This window comes from Bos grunniens, chromosome 23, assembly GCF_055505025.1.
Source record: "Bos grunniens cultivar Pamir isolate PY7600 chromosome 23, Bosgru_T2T1.0, whole genome shotgun sequence".
NCBI classification, from domain to species: Eukaryota; Metazoa; Chordata; class Mammalia; order Artiodactyla; family Bovidae; genus Bos; species Bos grunniens.
Genome location: NC_141187.1, coordinates 51,479,497 through 51,500,404, shown reverse-complemented (window position 1 = coordinate 51,500,404; position 20,908 = coordinate 51,479,497). Strand labels below are relative to the sequence as shown.

Sequence of the window (20,908 nt, the reverse complement as noted above, 5' to 3'; positions counted from 1 at the left end):
CTCAGTCATGTCCGACTCTTCGTGATCCCATGGACTGCAGCACACCAGGCCTCCCCGTCCATCACCAACTCCTGGAGTTTACTCAAGCTCATGTCCACTGAGTAGGTGATGCCATCCAACCATCTCATCCTCTGTCATTCTCTTCTCCTGCCACCTTCAATCTTTCCCAGCATCAGGGGCTTTTCAAATGAGTCAGCTCTTCACATCAGGTGGCCAAAGTATTGAAGCTTCAGTTTCAACATCAGTCCTTCCAATGAATATTCAGGACTGATTTCCTTTAGGATGGACTGGTTGGATCTCCTTGCAGTCCAAGGGACTCTCAAGAGTCTTCTCCAACACCACAGTTCAAAAGCATCAATTCTTCGGTGCTCAGCTTTCTTTATAATCCAACTCTCACATCCATACGTGACCACTGGAAAAATCATAGTCTTGACTAGACAGACCTTTGTTGGCAAAGTAATGTCTCTGCTTTTTAATATGCTGTCTAGCTTGGTCATAACTTTCCTTCCAAGGAGCAAGCATCTTTTAATTTCATGGCTGCAGTCACCATCTGCAGTGATTTTGGAGCCCCCCAAAATAGTCTGTCACTGTTTCCATTGTTTCCCCATCTATTTGCCATGAAGTATTGGAACCAGATGTCATGATCTTAACTTTCTGAATGTTGAATTTTAAGCCAACTTTTTCACTCTCCCCTTTCACTTTCATCAAGAGGCTCTTTAGCTCTTCTTCACTTTCTGCCATAATGGTGGTGTCATCTGCATATCTGAGGTTATTGATATTTCTCCTGACAGTCTTGATTCCAGCTTGTGCTTCATCCAGCCAAGTGTTTCTCATGATGTACTCTGCATGTAAATTAAATAAGCAGAGTGACAATATACAGCCTTGACGTACTCCTTTCCCAATTTGGAACCAATCTGTTCTTCCGTGTATAGTTCTAACTGCCGCTTCCTGACCTGCATATAAGTTTCTCAAGAGGGAGGTCAGGTGGTCTGGTATTCCTATTGCTTGAAGAATTTTCTACAGTTTGTTGTGATACACACAGTCGAAGGCTTTGGCATAGTCAATAGAGTAGAAGTAGATGCTTTTCTGGAACTCTCTTGCTATTTTGATGATCCAGCGTATGTTGGCAATTTGATCTCTGGTTCCTCTGCTTTTTCTAAAACCAGCTTGAACATCTGGAAGTTCACAGTTCATGTACTGTTGAAGCCTGGCTTGGAGAATTTTGAGCATTACTTTACTAGCATGTGAGATGAGTGCAATTGTGCTGTAGTTTGAGCACTCTTTGGCATTGCCTTTCTTTGGGATCAGAATGAAAACTGACCTCTTCCAGTCCTGTGGCCTCTGCTGAGTTTTCCAAATTTGCTGGCATATTGAGTGCAGCACTTTCACAGCATCATCTTTTAGGATTTGAAATAGCTCAACTGGAATTCCATCACCTTCTCTAGCTTTGTCCATAGTGATGCTTCCTAAGGCCCACTTGACTTCGCATTGCAGGATGTCTGGCTCTAAGTGAGTGATCATACCATCATGATTATGTGGGTCATGAAGATCTTTTTTGTACAGTTCTTCTGTGTATTCTCGCCACCTCTTCTTAACATCTTCTGCTTCTGTTAGGTCCATACTGTTTCTGTCTTTAATTGTGCTCATCTTTGCATGAAATGTTCCCTTGGTATCTCTAATTTTCTTGAAGAGATCTCTAGTCTTTCCCATTCTGTTGTTTTCTTCTGTTTCTTTGCACTGATCACTGAGGAAGACTTTCTTATCTCTCCTTGCTATTCTTTGGAACTCTTCATTCAAATGAGTATATCTTTCCTTTTCTCCTTTGCCTTTTACTTCTCTTCTTTTCATGGCTATTTGTAAGGCCTCCTCAGACAGCCATTTTGCCTTTTTGTGTTTCTTTTTCTTGGGGATGGCTTTGATCCCTGTCTCCTGTACAATGTCACGAATCTCCGTCCATAGTTCTTCAGGTACTCGGTCTATCAGATCTAATCCAGTGAATCTATTTCTCACTTCCACTGTATAGTCATAAGGGATTTGATTTAGGTCATACCTGAATGGTCTAGTGGTTTTCCCTACTTTCTTCAATTTAAGTCTGAATTTGGCAATAAGGAGTTCAAGATCTGAGCCACAGTCAGCTCCCGGTCTTGTTTCTGCTGACTGTGTAGAGCTTCTCCATCTTTGGCTACAAAGATAATCAATCTGATTTTTGTGCTGACCATCTGGTGATGTCCATGTGTAGAGTCTTCTCTTGTGTTGTTGGAAGAGGGTGTTTGCTATGACCAGTGCGTTCTCTTGGCAAAACTCTTTTAGCCCTTGCCTGCTTCATTCTGTACTCCAAGGCCAAATTTGCCTGTTACTCCAGGTGTTTCTTGACTTCTTACTTTTGTATTCCAGTCCTCTATAACAAAAAGGACATCTTTTGGGGGTGTTAGTTCTAAAAGGTCTTGTAGGTTTTCATAGAACCATTCAGCTTCTTCAGCATTCATGTTTGGGGCATAGACTTGGATTACTGTAATATTGAATGGTTTGCCTTGGAAAGGAACAGAGGTTGTTTTTGAGATTGCATCCAAGTATTGCATTTCAGACTCTTGTTGACTATGATGGCTACTCCACTTCTTCTAAAGGATTCTTGCCCACAGTAGTAGATACAATTGTCCTCTGAGTTAAATTCACCCATTCCAGTCCATTTTAGTTTTCTGATTCCTAAAATGTCGATGTTCACACTTGCCATCTCCTGTTTGGCCACTTCCAGTTTGCCTTGATTCATGGACCTGACATTCCAGGTTCCTATGCAATATTGCTCTTTACAGCATCGGACCTTGCTTCCATCACCAGTCACATACAACTGGGTGTTGTTTTTGCTTTGGCTCCGTCTCTTCATTCTTTCTGGAGTTATTTCTCCATTGATCTCCAGTAGCATATTGGGCACCTACCGACCTGGTGAAGTCATCTTTCAGTGTTGTATCTTTTTGCCTTTTCACACTGTTCATATGGTTCTCAAGGCAAGAATACGGAAGTGGTTTGCCATTCCCTACTCCAGTGGACCACGTTTTGTCAGAACTCCCCACCATGACCCGTCCTAACTCCATCGCTCAGTTTATAATAATAGTATTAATCCTTCCTCAGAGGGGCTTCCCAGGTGGCTCTAGTGGTAAAGAACCCACCTGCCAATGCAGGAGACATAAGAGATGGGGGTTCGATCCCTGGGTGGGAAAGATCCCCTGGAGGAGGGCACAGCACCTCACTCCAGTATTATTCTTGCCTGGAGAATCCCATGGACAGAGGAGCCTGGTGGGCTACAGTCTGTGGGGTTGCAGAGTTGGACACGACTGAGTGACTGAGAACTAGTGCCCTCATACAATTATTTTGAGGATTAAGTGAGTTACAGCATGTAGTGTCCTTAGATCACTGCTTCACCTGTGATCAGCACTCAGTAACATCAACTACTATTTCCACATCCCGTGCTCACATGAAGCCGCCAACTCTCCCTCCTGCCTTCTGCTCTTGGTGACTCTGAGCACACTTGGTGCTCTGTGTTCGGCCCTTCTAGGTATGTATGTTTCGGCATGGCCCGTTCAGGCCACCTCCGCCCAGGAGGGCAGTGTGCTCATGCGGGTGTTCCTAGCTCTCCTGTCTACATGCACGAGACCCTGCATAGACTCGTCCCAAGCCTGGTCCTCCACCAACCTTGGTGGGTCAGAGATACCTTCCAATGGGAGCTCTTGGTCTTGAGTTGGATTCAAACCCAACTTTATCCTTGGCTCCCTTGTGCATATTAAACTCTCCGAATCTTTGGTCTTTTGTCTGTAAATGGAGGGTGGCAACACCTACCTCACAGGTGCTATTGTAAGGTTTAAGTAAAATGAGGTAAGTATGCAGAGCTGTTTGACCCAGTGCCCAACACAGAATAACTGCCTAATAAGCAGAAGAACTGAGTCTTTCGAACTGTGGTGCTGGAGAAGACTCTTGGGAGTCCTTTGGACTGCAAGGAAAACCAGTCAATCCTAAAGGAAATCAACCCTGAATATTCACGGGAAGGACTGTTGCTGAAGCTGAAACTCCAGTAGCTTGGCCACCTGATGTGAAGGTGGCCGAATCATTGGAATAGACCCTGATGCTGGGAAAGATTGAAGGCAGGAGGAGAAGGGGACGACAGAAGATGAGATGGTTGGATGGCATCACCAACTCATCGACATGAGTTTCAGCAAGCTCCGGGAGACGGTGAAGGACCGGGAAGCCTGGTGTGCTGCACTCCATGGGGCCACAAAGAGTCGGACATGGCTTAGCACCCAAACAACAACAGACGAGCGTTAATACACAAACAATAGCCTTGCTGTGGTGCACAGGTTGTTAGCATTTGCTCATTGTTTTCAGAAATAGTCATCACTTTTATCAGATTATCAAAGAGGTCCTTCTTGCCGTCTGGTGTCCTCGCAGCGTGGAGGGACTCTGGCTCAGACTGGAATGTGTAGGCTGTTGTCATTGGCCAGGACTCCCCTGAGTGTATAAAACACGGAAAAGAAAGCTTCCCTGGCCTCGTCTTTGTTTGTGGAGTTATCTTCCCAGAGGGATTCAGGGAAGACAGACGTTTCTATGGAAAATAATTGGTAAGTGAGCTGAACGGGGCGCCCACTTCTCCTTTCTATTTCTTCACACCCTCACCCCCATTCCCAGGGCACCCAATTTGGCCAACTTCCTACACCAGCTGCACTTGTTCCAGACAAGGATCTGAGAAATTCGCTGGTACTGAGGCCACGATGAACAAGAACACAAGAGTCCCAGGAATACCTGCCTTTGATCCATTGGGCGAAGCTAGAGCCAAAGGGAAGAAGGTCTAATTAGGGGATCACAGGGCTCGGGAATGCCGGGGAGGAAAATGCTGTTACTGGGAGGTGTTCCCAGGACAGGAGGCCTGTCCCAGGCATGGCAGCTGTGGCTGGCCTGAACAGGAGCGCAGGAGGCAAAAACACAAATGGGTGCCTGTTCCAAACGTCCTGTGTGTGTGCTGAGTCGCTCTCAGTCATACCTGACTCTTGGTGACCCTATGGACCATAGCTTGTCAGGCTGCTCTGTCCATGGGATTCTCTAGGCAATACTGGAGGGGCCGCTTCTTTCCAACCCAGAGATTGAACCCGAGTCTCCTGCATTGTCAGGCAGATTCTTTACCGCTGAGCCACCAGGGAAGCCCCATACATACATGTAGATTTGTGCATAAATGGAAAATTCCAGAAAGATACAGAGCTAATTGGTAACTATGGCTATCTCTTTGGAGGAAGCCTTGGAGGGTTGGAAACCTGGAGTGGAAGAAAGGTTTGTTTCTACTGATACTTTTTACCACTTCTTTTACATCGCTTATTTTTTTAAGCATATGTATGTATGACTCTTTCAATTTAAGAAATAAATATGAAAAGTCAGTGTGAGTAAATTCGGTGAGCTATGAAATCTTTTGATAAAACCGACAGCATGAAATATTACTTTTAAAAATTCACAAGAGACTACAGTTAACAAAACAGATGCCGTAAATCAAGCCCACAGTCAAAATATTTGCTAGGATTCAGAATTCAGGTAAATTCTGTGATGCAAAGTGTCCTTGAAGGTGACTGAGGATGTACTAGGAAAATCGAGAGAAATAGGCCCGATGCTGGAGCAGGCTTTCTTAACAACGTGGGTTTTTACTTTAGAAAGAACATCCATCTCCACACCTATTCTTGAATGAAGAGAAAGGGTTTCAGGAAGTTGTGTTCTTCACTAGTTAAATCAGCCCCCTCCCCACAAGCCTGCTTTGGTTCTGAGCCTGAGAACCACACTGCACACACCAGCTGACTCAGTCCTTACAGACAGCATTCTCCCAGGAAGCTTGGAGTGGTCAGTATTAAGGTGGGAGGCCAGAAGCCACGCAACGTTTGGTTATGGAGTGGGAATCAGGCCTGGGCGTCACGCTCCGGCTTCAGGGCCCCTCTGAGGGTCTTTGCTCGGTTTCTCACGCTTCTGCTTTGGGATTTGATGATTACGTTTTTCTGACAGAGAAAAACAAAACTAAAGCCCCACAAGTCCTGAAAATTAGAAGATCTCCCAGTGGAACATTCTATTAAGAAGGAGGAAAAAAATATTCACATGTGCACCAGCCAGGCACCACCATCAATCCCCAAAGGCATTGAAAACAGCAAGAGAAAGTGCTCCTGCAGAAATTACAGAGGCATATTCTGCTTCCCCAAGTACTTCACAACTGAAAATAAAGTAAAACAATTTTTTTAAGTTGGCTTTGGAAACACACTAGTAACATCCAAAACACTCCTATGCTCTAGTAATCAGGAAAGCAGTGTATAAATCTGTGAACTAAAAAGGCAACTGACGAACAGAGAAAGGCAGATGGGTCTACGAAATCACACGGAGGGTTCCACGTTACAGGCGGTTTCCTGGTGCGTTTCTTTAAGCATGTTGGCTCAGACAAACCTCTGACATTTGTTAAGAGAGAAAGATCCAGAACCAGATTAATCTGCCAGAGTCTCCTGTATTTGGCACAGTTGGATGTAACAGGGAAAGTCTCCATCCTTAAGGAATTACTTCATTTAGAAAGAGACGTATAAATGCATAGGATTAGAATAGCACCATAGTGTAAGTAAGAGCAAAGTGAAAGCCGATTTTTTCACATTAACATCTATAAACAGTTTACAGTGTGTGCCAGGCAGTATGCTTCCTGCCTCGAATGCATCATCTTGTTTAATTCTCACCCACCTGCATGAGGCAGATGCAACTGCTGTCTCCACGTCGCAGATGATAAAACAGAGGCTTACTTAGAAAGATTGGTAAGGACCGGCCCCAGAGCCCAGGCCCTTAACCAACCTGTTCTATTTCTTCTGCTCATCTCATCAGAAACAGTTAACAATCAGCGCGGCAGAATGCCCAAGCTACACATGTCCAGGCACCAGGTCTGTCTTCAGTTCTCCGTCAGCATCAAAGGCCAACTTCCTAAACTTGCTCGGTTTTCTATGCTCTGTCGGCTGTGCGTGCGGCTGTGCCACGGCTGGGTGCTGGACCTGCCGTGTGAGTCCTTCTCAGTCGCTTTAGAAACAGTCCTGCTTTGCACGTTTTGGCAAAGTGAATAAACAACCTGACGGACAAGGCACAAGGAATCGGAACCAAAGCCGCTCTGTGCTACCAACATCTCAGAGGTCACTCTTGCAACACTGAGGTCATATAAATTTAACTTCTTCCTTGATTCGAAATGTTCCCTTACTTATACAAGAAAAAGTAGATCAAACCAAAATACGTTCATCTCCTATAATGAATGTGTTTCGAGAAAGTAATGTATAAACAGGATTGTGTGTTAAATACACAAGGGAGAATTGGCTATTGGAAAGAAGTTGGTAATGATTCATTCTGCAAGAAATCCTTTTGTATGATTTATTTATCACGCACCCCATACCAAACCCATGTTTCAGGCAGCTTAGAAAAGTACACATAATCCCAGATAAAATAAAATTTGAAAACAGTAATGGATTTAAGGCAAATGGAACATAATGACAGCCAGGGGTAAAATGAGTGCACAAAATCCACAGGATCTTGGGCCTTCACGGGGCGGGCTCCCTGGTAAAGCCCTAAACTGTCCAGCGGCCAGTGTCTACACGGAAACACCATCACTCCCCAACTCTACCTACGTGGCAATCGCTCTGACAAAACTGGCGGATGTTTTCCAAATGGTTCCGGGGCTGCGCGACCTTAAGGAGGCCCCTGTCTGCTCCCGCACCTGCTTCCCCGCAGCCGCCTCCGCGAGGCTGCTGTCTCCCCGAGTCGAAGCCACCCTCAAGCTACGCTGTTCTTTCCAGACCACTTTGCAAATACACTTTGCAAAAGCTTCTGCTGCTATCATCATCTTCCAGTGCCGGCTCCCTTCCCCTCGCCCCTCCAAGACCGCCCCCTCCTCCCCTTCCTCTCAGGCGCCTGCACGCATCCGGCGACAGATGGGAGTGGTGGCCGCCCGCCCAGCCCGCCCTGTCGCCTTCCTTGCCCTGCCCCATCCCGCCGCATCAGCCATGCACTGTCACCTCTGCACCCCGCCTTCCTCGTCCTGCCCCTGGGAGCCCCCACATCCACCTTCCAGGGCCGGTTCCCCCGCCCGCTGCAGCTGCAACCACCGGGCCCCGAGCGCCTGTGCCCGGCGCCTCCAAGAGTCTCGAGTAACTGACCCAGAGCAGGGCCCAGGCGTCCGACCATTCGTAGAGCGTAGTCCAGCAGGGCCCTGGCTGCCGTCAGCTCTTCTCCCTGCTTCGTCCTCTGACTCCAGGCTCCTTCAGTCCTCTGACCCGTGTCTGCTCCCGCATCACCACCGACGCCTCTCCCCCTTCCCGCCCTCACGCCTTTTCGCCTCCTACCCAGTTCTAATCCCATGCTACCATTTCTCTCTGCCACTCTTTGGCCAGTGTCTTAAACTCTCTTGACCTATTGTATTTACATAGCAACTACAGAAATAAAAAACAAACAAAAAGCTCCAATCGAAATGAATTCAACTCTTTCCTTTCTTAGCGCCTGCAACTTCTGAGCAGTGCTTGGAGAAAAAAAAATCAATATTCTTCATGTAAATTAAAAGTGAAAAGAAAAAATCTTAGCAAATTAAAGATAGAAGAGAACTTCCTTAATTTAGAAAATGGAATTTGCAGCAAACATTTTAAACAGAAAAGCTCTAGATGAACTTAGGTTAAATTATTACAATTAAAGAACAAACTTTGCAAATTTTTTGGACAGATTGTTGTTGTTCAGTCACTCAGTTATGTCCGGCTCTTTGCAACCCCATGGACTGCAGCACGCCAGGCTTCCTTATCCTTCGCCATTCCTCAGAGCTTGCTCAAACTCATGTGCATCGTGTCGGTGATGCCATCCAACCATCTCATCCTCTGTCGTCCCCTTCTCCTCCCGCCTTCAATCTTTCCCAGCATCAAGGTCTGTTCCAGTGAGTCGGTTCTTCCCAACAAGTGTCCAAAGTATTGAAGCTTCAGCTTCAGCATCAGTCCTTCCAATGAATATTCAGGACTGATTTCCAGACTGATGGACTGGTTGGATCTCCTTTCAGTCCAAGGGACTCTCAAGAGTCTTCTCCGATACAACAGTTCAAAAGCATCAATCCTTCGGCGCTCAGCCTTCCTTATGGTCCAGCTCTCACATCCAGACATGACTACTGGAAAAACCATAGCTTTGATTACACAGACCTTTGTCAGCAAAGTGATGTCTCTGCTTTTTAATATGTGGTCTAGGTTTGTCACAGCTTTTCTTCCAAAGAACAAGCAACTTTTAATTTCATGGCTGCAGTCGCTGTCCACGGTGATTTTGGAGCCCAAGAAAATAAAATCTGTCACTGTTACCACTTCTTCCCCCATCTATTTGCCATGAAGTGATGGGACCAGATGCCATGATCTTAGATTGTCAGTGTACAGAACTCAGTTGTATTTTTCTATTATAGCAACGAAGAGTTTGAATATGCAAAAATTAGGATGTCATTTATTTCATCAAAAGATATCATGAACTCAGAAATAAATATGACATTGTTTAAACTGCCCAACTGAAATGAGAAACTTATATTCACAGAAAAACCTATGCATAAAATTTTATAGTGGCTTTATTCATAACTGCCAAAACCTGGGAACAACCCAACCGTGTCTCCCGTGGAGAGTGGATAAACTGGGATACACGTCTCCAACAGACACTTACTCAGCAGTGCAGGGAAATGAACTCCCCATACACGCACAGGCAGGGGTGACCCCCAAAGGCACTGGGAGAAATACAAGCCAGACCCAAAGACTGGTTTTCATTTCCATGACATCCTGGAAAAACCAAGTTATACAAGGTGACTGCCAGAGGCGGAGGTGGGAAGAAAGGTTTACTAACTTGTTAGGCAGGGGGATTGCTGGGACTGTTCTGGATCTCAGGGCTTTTTCCTAGCTTTATTGTTAACATGCAATGTTATGTATATTTAAGGTATACAGTGTGATGATTTGATAATATGTATATATATTACATCACAATAAGGCCCGTTAACACATACATCGCCTCACCTTGTGTGTGTGTGGTGAGAAGCTTGAAGATTTACTCTCTTAGCAAATGTCACACATACAATGCAGCACTGGCAACTGCGGTCGCCGCGCTATGCCTCATCCCCAGACACACTCGTCTTATAACTGGGCACTAGACTCTGCCACCTTCATGAACTCCCCCACCGTCCATGCCCTGCAACCGCCAAACTACTCTCCATTTCTGTGACTTTGGGTTTTTTTTTTTAGATTCCACAAACAGATGAGATCACACAGTAATTGCCCTTCTCTGCCTGACATATTTCACTCAAAGCCTTCAAGCTTTGAACATGCTGTTGCAAATGGCAGGATTTCCTCCTTTTTATGGCTGAATAATATTCTCCTAGAACTGGACTTGGAACAACAGACTGGTTCCAAATAGGAAAAGGAGTATGTCAAGGCTGTATATTGTCACCCTGCTTATTTAACTTATATGCAGAGTACATCATGAGAAATGCTGGGCTGGATGAAGCACAAGCTGGAATCAAGATTGCCGGGAGAAATATCAATAACCTCAGATATGCAGATGACACCACCCCTATGGCAGAAAGTGAAGAGGAACTAGAAAGCCTCTTGATGAAAGTGAAAGAGGAGAGTGAAAAAGTTGGCTTAAAATTCAACATTCAGAAAACAAAGATCATGGCATCTGGTCCCATCACTTCATGGGAAATAGGTGGGGAAACAGTGGAAACAGTGTCAGATTTTATTTTTGTGGGCTCCAAAATCACTGCAGATGGTGACTGCAGCCATGAAATTAAAAGACGCTTACTCCTTAGAAGGAAAGTTATGACCAACCTAGACAGCATATTAAAAAGCAGAGACATTACTTTGCCAATAAAGGTCCGTCTAGTCAAGGCTATGGTTTTTCCTGTGGTCATGTATGGATGTGAGAGTTGGACTGTGAAGAAAGCTGAGCGGCGATGAATTGATGCTTTTGAACTGTGGTGTTGGAGAAGACTCTTAAGAGTCCCTTGGACTGCAAGGAGGTCCAAACCAGTCCATCCTAAAGATCAGTCCTGGGTGTTCATTGGAAGGACTGATGCTAAAGCTGAAACTCCAGTACTTTGGCCACCTGATGTGAAGAGTTGACTCACTGGAAAAGACCCTGATGCTGGGAGGGATTGGGGGCAGGAGGAGAAGGGGACGAGAGAGGATGAGATGGCTAGATGGCATCACCGACTCAATGGACATGAGTTTGAGTGAACTCCGGGAGTTGGTGGTGGACAGGGAGGCCTGGCATGCTGTGATTCATGGGGTCACAAAGAGTCGGATATGACTGAGAGACTGAACTGAGCTGACTGATATCTATGACACATTTTTTAATCCATGCATCTGTCAGTGGACACTTAAGATGTTCTCATGTCCTGGTTGTTGCAAATAATGCCGCAATAATCATGGGATGCAAATGTCTCAAGATAGTGATTTAAGTTCTTGTTTTGTAGTGGTGGTTACACAAAAAATACCTTTGTCAAAATTCATAGGCCTGCATAATATGAGTGAATTTTACTGGGTGCAGATTACACCTCAATTGTAAAGCTTTTAAAAGACAAAAAAATAAACACCATATTCTATATTGTTTATACAATTTTTTAAAAGTCTCAGTAGTAGAATTGTTTCAAGGGGAAGTTTGTAACAATTCAAAATTGTTATTTAAATGTCCCATGGTGCTACATATTCATGTGTTTAAATAGTAGATTTAAAATGAACAATGAAAACACAGTGATTATAAGAAAAAAAAGAACTTGTATTATTTGAATTACATCATTCTATAAGATGACTTGGAATTTTGATTGGTGCTTAAGTTCTAGAGAAGTGAAAGAGTGTGAGAGGTGAAGGAGGTGCTTGATAAATGCGGATTTTAGTTAACATACAGAATAGTTTATATATTTGGTTACCATACTAAAATTGAGCTTCATTTTATTTTATTTAAATAAAATAAATAAAGCTGAAATTAATTAATTAATTAATTTAATTAAACTGAAATTCCAATACTTTGGCCATCTGATGCAAAGAACAGACTCCTTGGAAAAGACCCTGATGTTCAGAAAGACTGAAGGCAGGAAGAGAAGGGGATGACAGAGGATGCGATGGTTGGATGGCATCACCGACTCCATGGCATCATGGACATGAATTTGAGCAAACTCTGGGAGCTGGTGATGGACAGGGAAGCCTGGCATGCTGCAGTCCATGGGGTCTCAAAGAGTTGGACATGACCGAGCAGCTGAACTGAACTGATTTAAATTATTTAATAATTTAAATTTATTTGTATTTAGATTGTCCAGATTTTTAAATTTTCAGTTATTTATTTCAATTATAATTTACTATAATTACAGTTGTGACTTGTTTGAAGACTAAAGAATAAACTAAGAGAATATACTATTACATCAGAGGTTCCATTTGGTAGTTACCTGAACTATACCTTTGGCACACTGTTCAGATTTATCAACATCGATTTCTTACAGAATATTTTTAAAGGATTTCTGTGACTATTTCCATATCTGCCAGTTCACACGAAAGGAAGGTTTGAAATTGAAATTAACAAAAATATTTTCAACCAATCATTAGAGAAGATGGATTTTAAAATGTAGCTACACTATCTTGAACATGAGTATACTGAAATCAATTTTGACAGCCGTTGACAAATCTGTGGAAGGGCTGAAAACGGGCGGTGGGAAAGGATGGTCTTCTCCATAAATGATGCCTCCCGTGTTGGAGCACATTTGCCTGCCCATGCCCCCTCACCCCGCCTTGTGCCTAGAACTTACCACCTCCCCACACTCCAGAGAACGGGCGCACTGTATGCACTGTTGGCTGCCTTAACTCCCCGTGAGAACGTAATCTTTCTCCCCGAAGGCAGACGTCTCAGTCTATGTGGGTCCCCTGTGTGTCCTGAGCGCCTGGAACGCGGCTTGGCGGTGTGTAAGGCCCAGTGAATGTCTTTGACACAGATGAGCGAGCGAGCGAGCGGATGAGTCGTGGGTGTGAGACAAGCTGCAGGGCAGTCGTGCGAGGCTGAGGGTGAGAGCTGTTTGTGCGGAGTCCTGTGAGGCGAGGAGTCCCTTTGAGCAGGGGACCAGGTCTCGAGAATTCTGGCCGTGAAGTGACTGCGTGCATGCTGGGCCGCCGCTGGGCCATGAAGTGCCTTCTGTGTGAACCAGAAAGCACGGCCCTCCTTCCCAGCTGTGTGCTGCTGAGGGGCCGTAAAACGGTGTAGCTGCGCTGGAAAACGGTATGGCAGGCCCTCAAAAAAATCAAAAACAGGATTACCGTACGACGCATCAGTTCCACGTCCAGACGTACGCCTGAAAACATGGAAAGCAGGGCCCTGGAGAGGCATGTGCACATCCGAGTCTGCAACAGCAGCATTCACAGCAGCCCAGAGGCGTCCACCAACAAATGAACGGATAGACAAAGTGTGGTCAACGCACGCGATGCAGCATTGCACTGCATCCCTTAAAGAGAAGGAAATTCTCAACACAGGTGCTTGAGAAACCTTGAAGACACGATGCTCAGGGAAACAGGTCAGTCACAAAAGGACAAATACAGCGTGATTCCACTTCCAGGAGGCTGCTAGAATATTCAGGTCCTTAGACAGAAGGTACAATGGGGCTGGCAGGGGCTGAGGGGTTCGTGTCTAATGAGGATGGAGTCTGGGTTTGAGAAGATGGAAGAGGTTGATGGACGGTGGGGGTGGCTGCAGAGTAATATGAACGTGCAGGTCACAACCGAGCTGCACTTAAAAAAAGCTGAGATGGGTGATTTTATGGTATGTGTGCTGCTGCTGCTGCTAAGTCGCTTCAGTCATGTCCGACTCTGTGCGACCCCAGAGACAGCAGCCCACCAGGCTCCCCCGTCCCTGGGATTCTCCAGGCAAGAACACTGGAGTGGGTTGCCATTTCCTTCTCCAATGCATGAAAGTGAAAAGGGAAAGTGAAGTCGCTGAGTCATGTCTGACTCTTAGCGACCCCATGGACTGCGGCCCACCAGACTCCTCCGTCCCTGGGGTTTTCCAGGCAATTGTGCTGGAGTGGGTGCCATTGCCTTCTCCGTATGGTACATGTAGTTTACCAGAATAAAACAAAACCTGGGCGAAAACGGCCCTCTGACTGAAAGAAGACAGCTCTGGCCTGGGAGAAAAGGGAGGTGAGTGCACTCCAGTTTGGCCTTATTTTGATGAGAAGCAGGTATTTTCAAAACCTAGTCTTCAGTGTCACAAAGGAGTGAAGAAACCCAAGGCCGGCAGTGTGTCCGCTGTGATTTCCTTCCTGGAGGATAGCGAGGAGGTCCTGATGAAAGGTCTCACACGAGCACGACCCCGGATACGGTAATCGCACTTTTAGGCGCTTTACTGCAAGAAATAATCCTAGATATTCGCTAGATGTATCTGCAAGGATGAACATTTGTTTACAATATCAAACGACTAGAAAGCACTTAAAAAGCGGGGCACAGTAAACAAACGAGCATGTAGCACTGTCCCCACACAATTCATAAAAACCCTGCTGCCAGAGAATGGTTAGTGGCGTGGGGAAATGGTCTCAACAAACCACTAGATGTGAAAAAACTTACACAACAGCAAGACCGCTATGCCGGAGAAGGCACTGGCACCCCACTCCAGTACTCTTGCCTGGAAAATCCCATGGACCGAGGAGCCTGGTGGGCTGCAGTCCATGGGGTCGCAAAGAGTCAGACATGACTGAGCGACTTCCCTTTCACTTATCGCTTTCCTGCATTGGAGAAGGAAATGGCAACCCACTCCAGTGTTCTTGCCTGGAGAATCCCAGGGATGGGGGAGGCTGGTGGGCTGCCGTCTATGGGGTCGAACAGAGTCGGACACGACTGAAGCAACTCAGCAGCAGCAGCAGCAGCAGCAAGACCGCTATGCATATACTTTTGCTGAAAAACTTTACTCAGATAGGTAAAGAGAAAGACTTATAGCACAGCTGATTTTGTCTTCATCTTTCTAATTTTGTTGATTTTCTAAATTCTTCATACTGTACATGTATTCTTTATGTGACTGGAAATAAAAACACTGTGTAAATATTTTCAAGTTAAATCTGAGTCTCTTTGTTTCTAATTGGTAAACACTGGGACCAATTTAGGTTGAAATTTACCTTTGTCAGATAAGAAAGAAAAGGAGGGAAAAAATGCCTCCTTTTTTTTCTTTTTATTGCCCTGTGTCAGGTTTTACTGTCAAAAACCAGACTGTAAAAGAGGGTTTAAAATATTTAAGGGAATAAATTCTGCAATCACTCGAAAAGCACCTGTTTGCATGAAATCCATTGGTATGCAAATCGCCAATCACTCCTGTCTTATTCATTAAAACCCGTCACCCAAGTCTCTTACCAATCAATAGCTGATGCGGGTGGGGAGGGCAGAGGAGGAAAGAAAGGCGAGGCTCCAGAACCTGGAAGTAGAGCTGTTGCTACTGCTAAGTCGCTTCAGTCGTGTCCGACTCTGTGCAACCCCATAGACGGCAGCCCACCAGGCTCCCCCGTCCCTGGGATTCTCCAGGCAGGAACACTGGAGTGGGTTGCCATTTCCTTCTCCCATGCATGAAAGTAAAAAGTGAAAGTGAAGTCGCTCAGTCATGTCAGACTCTTCGAGAGCCCATGGACTGCAGCCTACCAGGCTCCTCCGCCCATGGGATTTTCCAGGCAAGAGTACTGGAGTGGGGTGCCGTTGATGTCGGCGTGCGGGGGCCAGGTTAGTATGTGTAAACTGTCCAGTAGGGTTCCTGCCTCAACAAACAACTTACTTATTACTCTATCGTCAGTGCCACCAGGAGGCCTCCCGGGGGAGGGAGTCGGAACCACTTACCCTCCTCCCGTTCGGACAAAAAGCATTAACGTTTTCTGGGAACAGGGCGTTTGGGCCCAAACCCGAATCCTTGGTTCTCTCTGATGCAGTGCTTGCTAGACCCACGCCTTGTGAACACGCTTCCTGCCCGGCTCCTCCTAGAACGCCTCCCACACAGTCCCAGCGCTGACACCACAAGTCAGGCTCCTCCGGGACCCCCGCCCCCCACGCCCACCCAGAGCCGGGGAGTCGTCAGCTGGGACGCACAGGCCGTGTTTGGGGGGAGCCGCAAATTTCCTGTAGTTTTACATAGGACTGCATGGGTGTAAAATAGGCATTTTCCAGCAGAAGAACCCATGCTGCTGCTGCTGCTGCTAAGTCGCTTCAGTCGTGTCCGACTCTGTGCAACCCCATAGACGGCAGCCCACCAGGCTCCCCCGTCCCTGGGATTCTCCAGGCAAGAACACTGCAGTGGGATGCCATTTCCTTCTCCCATGCATGAAAGTGAAAAGTGAAAGTGAAGTCTCTCAGTCGTGCCCGACTCCTCTCGACCCCATGGACTGCAGCCTACCAGGCTCCTCTGTCCATGGGATTTTCCAGGCAAGAGTACTGGAGTGGGGTGCCAGGGCCTTCTCCAAACACTTCTTCAACACCAGTGCTGTATCTGAGACTTCAGATTCTCATTTCCACGACTCCATCGTCCGCGATGTTCACCCCGTAACTTTTGTGCAGCCGTCTGTGTGGGTCTGCCGGCCCTGTGCATTTTTCTTCTAATTTTTATTGGAGTGTAGTTGCTTTACAGCGTTGTGTTAGTTTCTCTGTGCAGCCAAGTGAATCAGCCTCACTACACCTGTACCCCCTCTTCTTTGGATGTCCTTCCCATTTAGGTCACCACAGCGCTTAAGTGGAGCTTCCTGTGTTGAACAGTAGGTTCTCATCAGCTGTCTAGTTTACACGTAGTATCAGTAATGCACAGTGTCAATGCCAATCTCCCATTCATTTCACACACCCCCCTCCCCCTTGGTAACTTTGTTTCTACCTCTGTGTCTCTATTTCTGCTTTGCAAATAAAACCATCCTACCATTTCTCTAGATTCCACATATATGCACTGACATGTATTTGCTTCTCTCTTTTCTAACTTACTTCACTCTCTTTGACAGTCCATGCCTCTGCAAATGGCCCGGTTCCATCCTTTTGATGACCGAGTAATATTCCATTGTACAGATGTACCACTTCTTTACCCATCCCTCTGTTGATGGATATCTAGGTCACTTCTGTGCCCTGGCTATTGTGAACAGTGCTGTAGGGAACACTGGGGGCACTGGGCATGTTTCATTTGTCACAACCCCAGCGTGGACTGGATTAGGGAGCTTCATTCCAGTGTGCCTTGCCAGACAGTACCTGGATGCTGAACTTCGGTCCCTGCAGAGGGACGAGGTCAGAGAGGAGGTGCAGAGACTCAGCAATGCTTGCAGCTGAAGGTGTAACCGTCACTAACGCCATTACCCAATTTTGAGGAGTTTCAGCTTTTGTGTCTTCCGGTGTATCCAACTTAATGGATTTAGGTTTGTAAAGGAACAAGCCTTGATAAGGCAGTGTTCTTTCAGGGCCTTTGCTTTATCTGTTCTGTGCAGCCTGGACTCCAGAATTTTGTCAGAAGTTGTCCCTTAGGCGCAGCCTGACCAGGTATCCATGCTTAACAACATCCAGAAAGTCCTGTTATGAACTGAATTATGTTCCCCCAAATTCATGTGTTGGTCCTAACCCCATCCCTTCAAACTGTAACAGGAGACGGGATCTTTAGAGAGGTCCTCAAGCCACAGTGAGGTCAGCTGAGCTGTGTCCTCATAAGAGAGGAAATAGGACGCACACAGAGGGACGGCCCCGTGAGGACACAGCCCGGAGGCAGAGTCTGCAAGCCGAGGAGGAAGACCGCGGGAGAAGCCAGCCCTGAGACACCTGGTCTGGGACCGCAGCCTCCAGACCGGGAGAACACACGTTTCTGTGGTTTAAACCCCCAGCCTGTGGTCTGTCCCAGCAGCTCTAGCTGACTAACACAGGTTCTCTCCCAAAATAAATCACTGAGGGACGATTGAACCTATACAGGAAAAGCAGGAGAAAGCCATGCAATTGACTAAAGCATAATTTTTCACCTATCAAGCCACGATGCACACAGCAGAGTTCTGTGACTGATTTCTAATTTTCCTCTCTGGGAAATTGGACCCGGCTGGGGTAAGCACCTCTGCCTTGGTTTGGCTCAGATACATTAATCCTCTCCTACCGTCTGGCACTTCTCACAATCCGGATTTTTAACAACTGTCACAGGACACCTTTCATTTCATCGTCTACCATTCTTCAAAGCTCTGTTTTTAAGTGCCCAATTTCCATCACTATCTGTCTAGGTTCTGGTGAAAGCAAGACCCATGCGATGCTGAAATGCTCAATGCTCTGAGATCGCTTCTCCTTCCTTCAAGGGGTCGGCTCCTCCCCGATCTAACCAACGCAGTCACAGCTGCTTGTTCGCTGGGAGACTGAGTCTCTATTCACATGCCTTGCTTGGTCCTGTGATTTGGGGGTGGGGGTGGGTGTTGAAATACGACGCCAGAGTTTTGGTGGGAAGAAAGAAACTTCCTGTTTTCTGTCTGTCGCTGACAACTAGACAACCTCCCACTGTACCCCAGGCTTCCTTGACTCGTGTGTCTTGCTTGTCACCTTGCTCCGCCCCCAGTCTGCTCCCCCGCTGGGGTATTTGACTGTTTACACCCCCTCTGCACAGGCTGCAGGGACTTTGTCAGACCATCCTTGCTGCTTGTTTTAGAATCAAAGCATTTGCTGGAAAAAAAAAAAAAGGAGAATCCGGTGAAGGAGGGTGGGGGAGCCTGGTACAGCTGTTGAGGGGTGGTCTGCAACAGTGACCAGATGCCCCCACCTCCTTCCTGCACAAAGCCTGGACCTCTCACTCATCATTGAGGGGGACGTCGTTTAAATAAATGGGTCATAATTACCAAAAATAATACATTAGAAAGATAAGAATATATTTTGTTTGTAAAATAAACTGTCACAGATAAAAATCTAGAAAGTTCAAAAAGTAATACCTAGATGGCTTCCCCAGTGGCTCAGTGGAAAAGAATCCACCTGCAATGCAGGTGACTCAAGAGGTGTGGGTTCGATCCCTGGGTTGGGAAGATCCCCTGGAGAAGGAAATGGTAACCCACCCCAGTATTCTTGCCTGGAGAATTCCATGGACAGAGGAGCCTGGCGAGCTATGGTCCATGGGGCTTCAAAGAGTTGGACATGACTGAAGTGACTTAGCAGCATATGCTAAAGCATCATCTCAAAAGGATAGAACAGAGTAATTTCATCCTTTTAGATACAACGTTTGCTAAAGGAGGAGGAAGTGGCAAATACAAGAGGAGGGGAGGACCCAAGGGCCTGGGGCTGGAAGAACCCCTCTTGGGGGACCCGAGGGGCTGCCTCCCCGGGACGTGTCTGAGGCCCAGACGCCAGAAGGCAGCAGCATCCGAGGGGCATCGTCCCCGTGGGCTAAGGAGTCCGGTGAGCCTGGGGCCGTTCTGAACGCTTTCCCTGGGGCCCGGCTCACATGCAAATCCAACAAGCCGTTGGCAGGAAGGATGATTCCTCCTCACACAGACAGGACACCCACCAGAAAGGGGTGAGCCCCCAGAGGGGCTCACGGGGGAGCTGTAAAATCTGCTGTCGGGGCCCGTCCAGGAGAGGGACACACAGACAGCCCGGGAGCAGGGATGCACGGACAGTCCAGGAGAGGGGCACACGGACGGCCCGGGAGTGGGGACAGGCCTGTGACTCAGGAAGTGCTTAGGCTTCAGGAAGAAGGGCTCACGGCCGCGGGTCTGGGCAGGATTTTGGTCCTGCCCTGTCCCTAAGCGGCCGTGGGGCTCTGGGAAGTCTGCTGCTGCCTGCGTGTCGCCGCGTCCTCTGAGACTGAGGGTGAACCACGGGGCTCTGAGCTCACCCCTGAGTGCCCTGGTGTCGGGCCAGATCCACGTGCTTTCCTCAGTCTGGTCCGCGCCACCCCCGCGCAGAGCAGGCCTGCGCCCTGCCGTTGGGCCCTGGTCCCTCGCAGAGTGACTCCCAGGGCCCATCCCGTCCGCCCAGCGGGGCAGCCTCACCGCAGGCCGAGGAGCGGGGCAGGACCCGCAGCAGCTGAGGTCAAGCGCCCGGAGGAGGCGGTGGGAAGGCCCGGGCCTGGCCAAGGAGGCCAAGCAGAGGGGAGCTCAGGTGGGACTCAGGAAGGAACCTGCGGGGCCCAGCCAAGGACGGGGCCTGGGGGCAAAACTGCGCTCGGGGAAGGGCGGGCCCCACGAGGGACAGGGCGCTTCTGGAGACGCCCGTGGACAGGATCGGGCTGTCGGGGCCCTGGCTGCAGGATGAGCCCCGCACACACACTCTGACCTGGGTGCCCCTGGGCGCGGTCACCACCGAGAAGCCCGCCTGGCCTCCCTTTGAAGAAGGACGTGCCGCTCGGCCACGGGCACTGGGTCGGCGGAAAGGCCTCCCTGACCCTCAGCCTTCGGCAGCTTCGGCGCTGGTCCTGAGGCTGACCCAGGCCCGGCCGTCGGTCAGCCCGGAACACAGGACGACCCTGAGGGCAGCAGACTCCTCCTTCCGCCCAATACTGCCTCCCCACCCACTCCGCCCCTGTGTCCTGAGAACCCGCTCTATCTCTGAATGGCCCCCAGCTAGTGGGCTGCATCCCCTGGGACCCCCTCCACGAGAGGTCTCAGATGGAGGTAAGCTTCAGCTGGCGCACATCCACTCTCCAGCCGAATTTCTTCCAACTCTGCTCCATGATGGAGGCTGGGAGCCTGGCATCGGCGGTGGGAGCAATCACACTGTGGAAGCTGGCAAACACTGCAGATCAGGGCTCTTTTTTTTTTTTTTCCTGGAAAGCTGGTTGTTAACCATTTAGCAGCACACCACTACTCCTGAATAATAGCGGGGCTAGACTCTTCACGGGCTTCCCTGGTGGCTCAGACAGTAAAGAATCTGCTTGTAATGCAAGAGACCCA

General features: G+C 47.7%; 1 long non-coding RNA gene across 20 annotated transcripts in view; it reads right to left on the bottom strand.

Annotated features, from left to right (window-relative positions):
• The window catches only part of LOC147347826 (uncharacterized), a 45,482-nt gene extending 36,865 nt beyond the window's left edge, over nucleotides 1-8,617 (bottom strand). For 12 of the 20 annotated variants that reach the window (XR_015152584.1, XR_015152601.1, XR_015152603.1 and 9 more), the window contains exon 1: nucleotides 6,736-7,287. This is a non-coding gene — a long non-coding RNA (uncharacterized LOC147347826). Of the gene's footprint in view, nucleotides 1-6,735; nucleotides 7,288-8,186 lie in introns of those variants that run through there. The other 8 variants (XR_015152589.1, XR_015152595.1, XR_015152597.1 and 5 more) reach the window with 5 other exon arrangements.
• Between the last annotated feature and the right edge of the window lie 12,291 nt (nucleotides 8,618-20,908).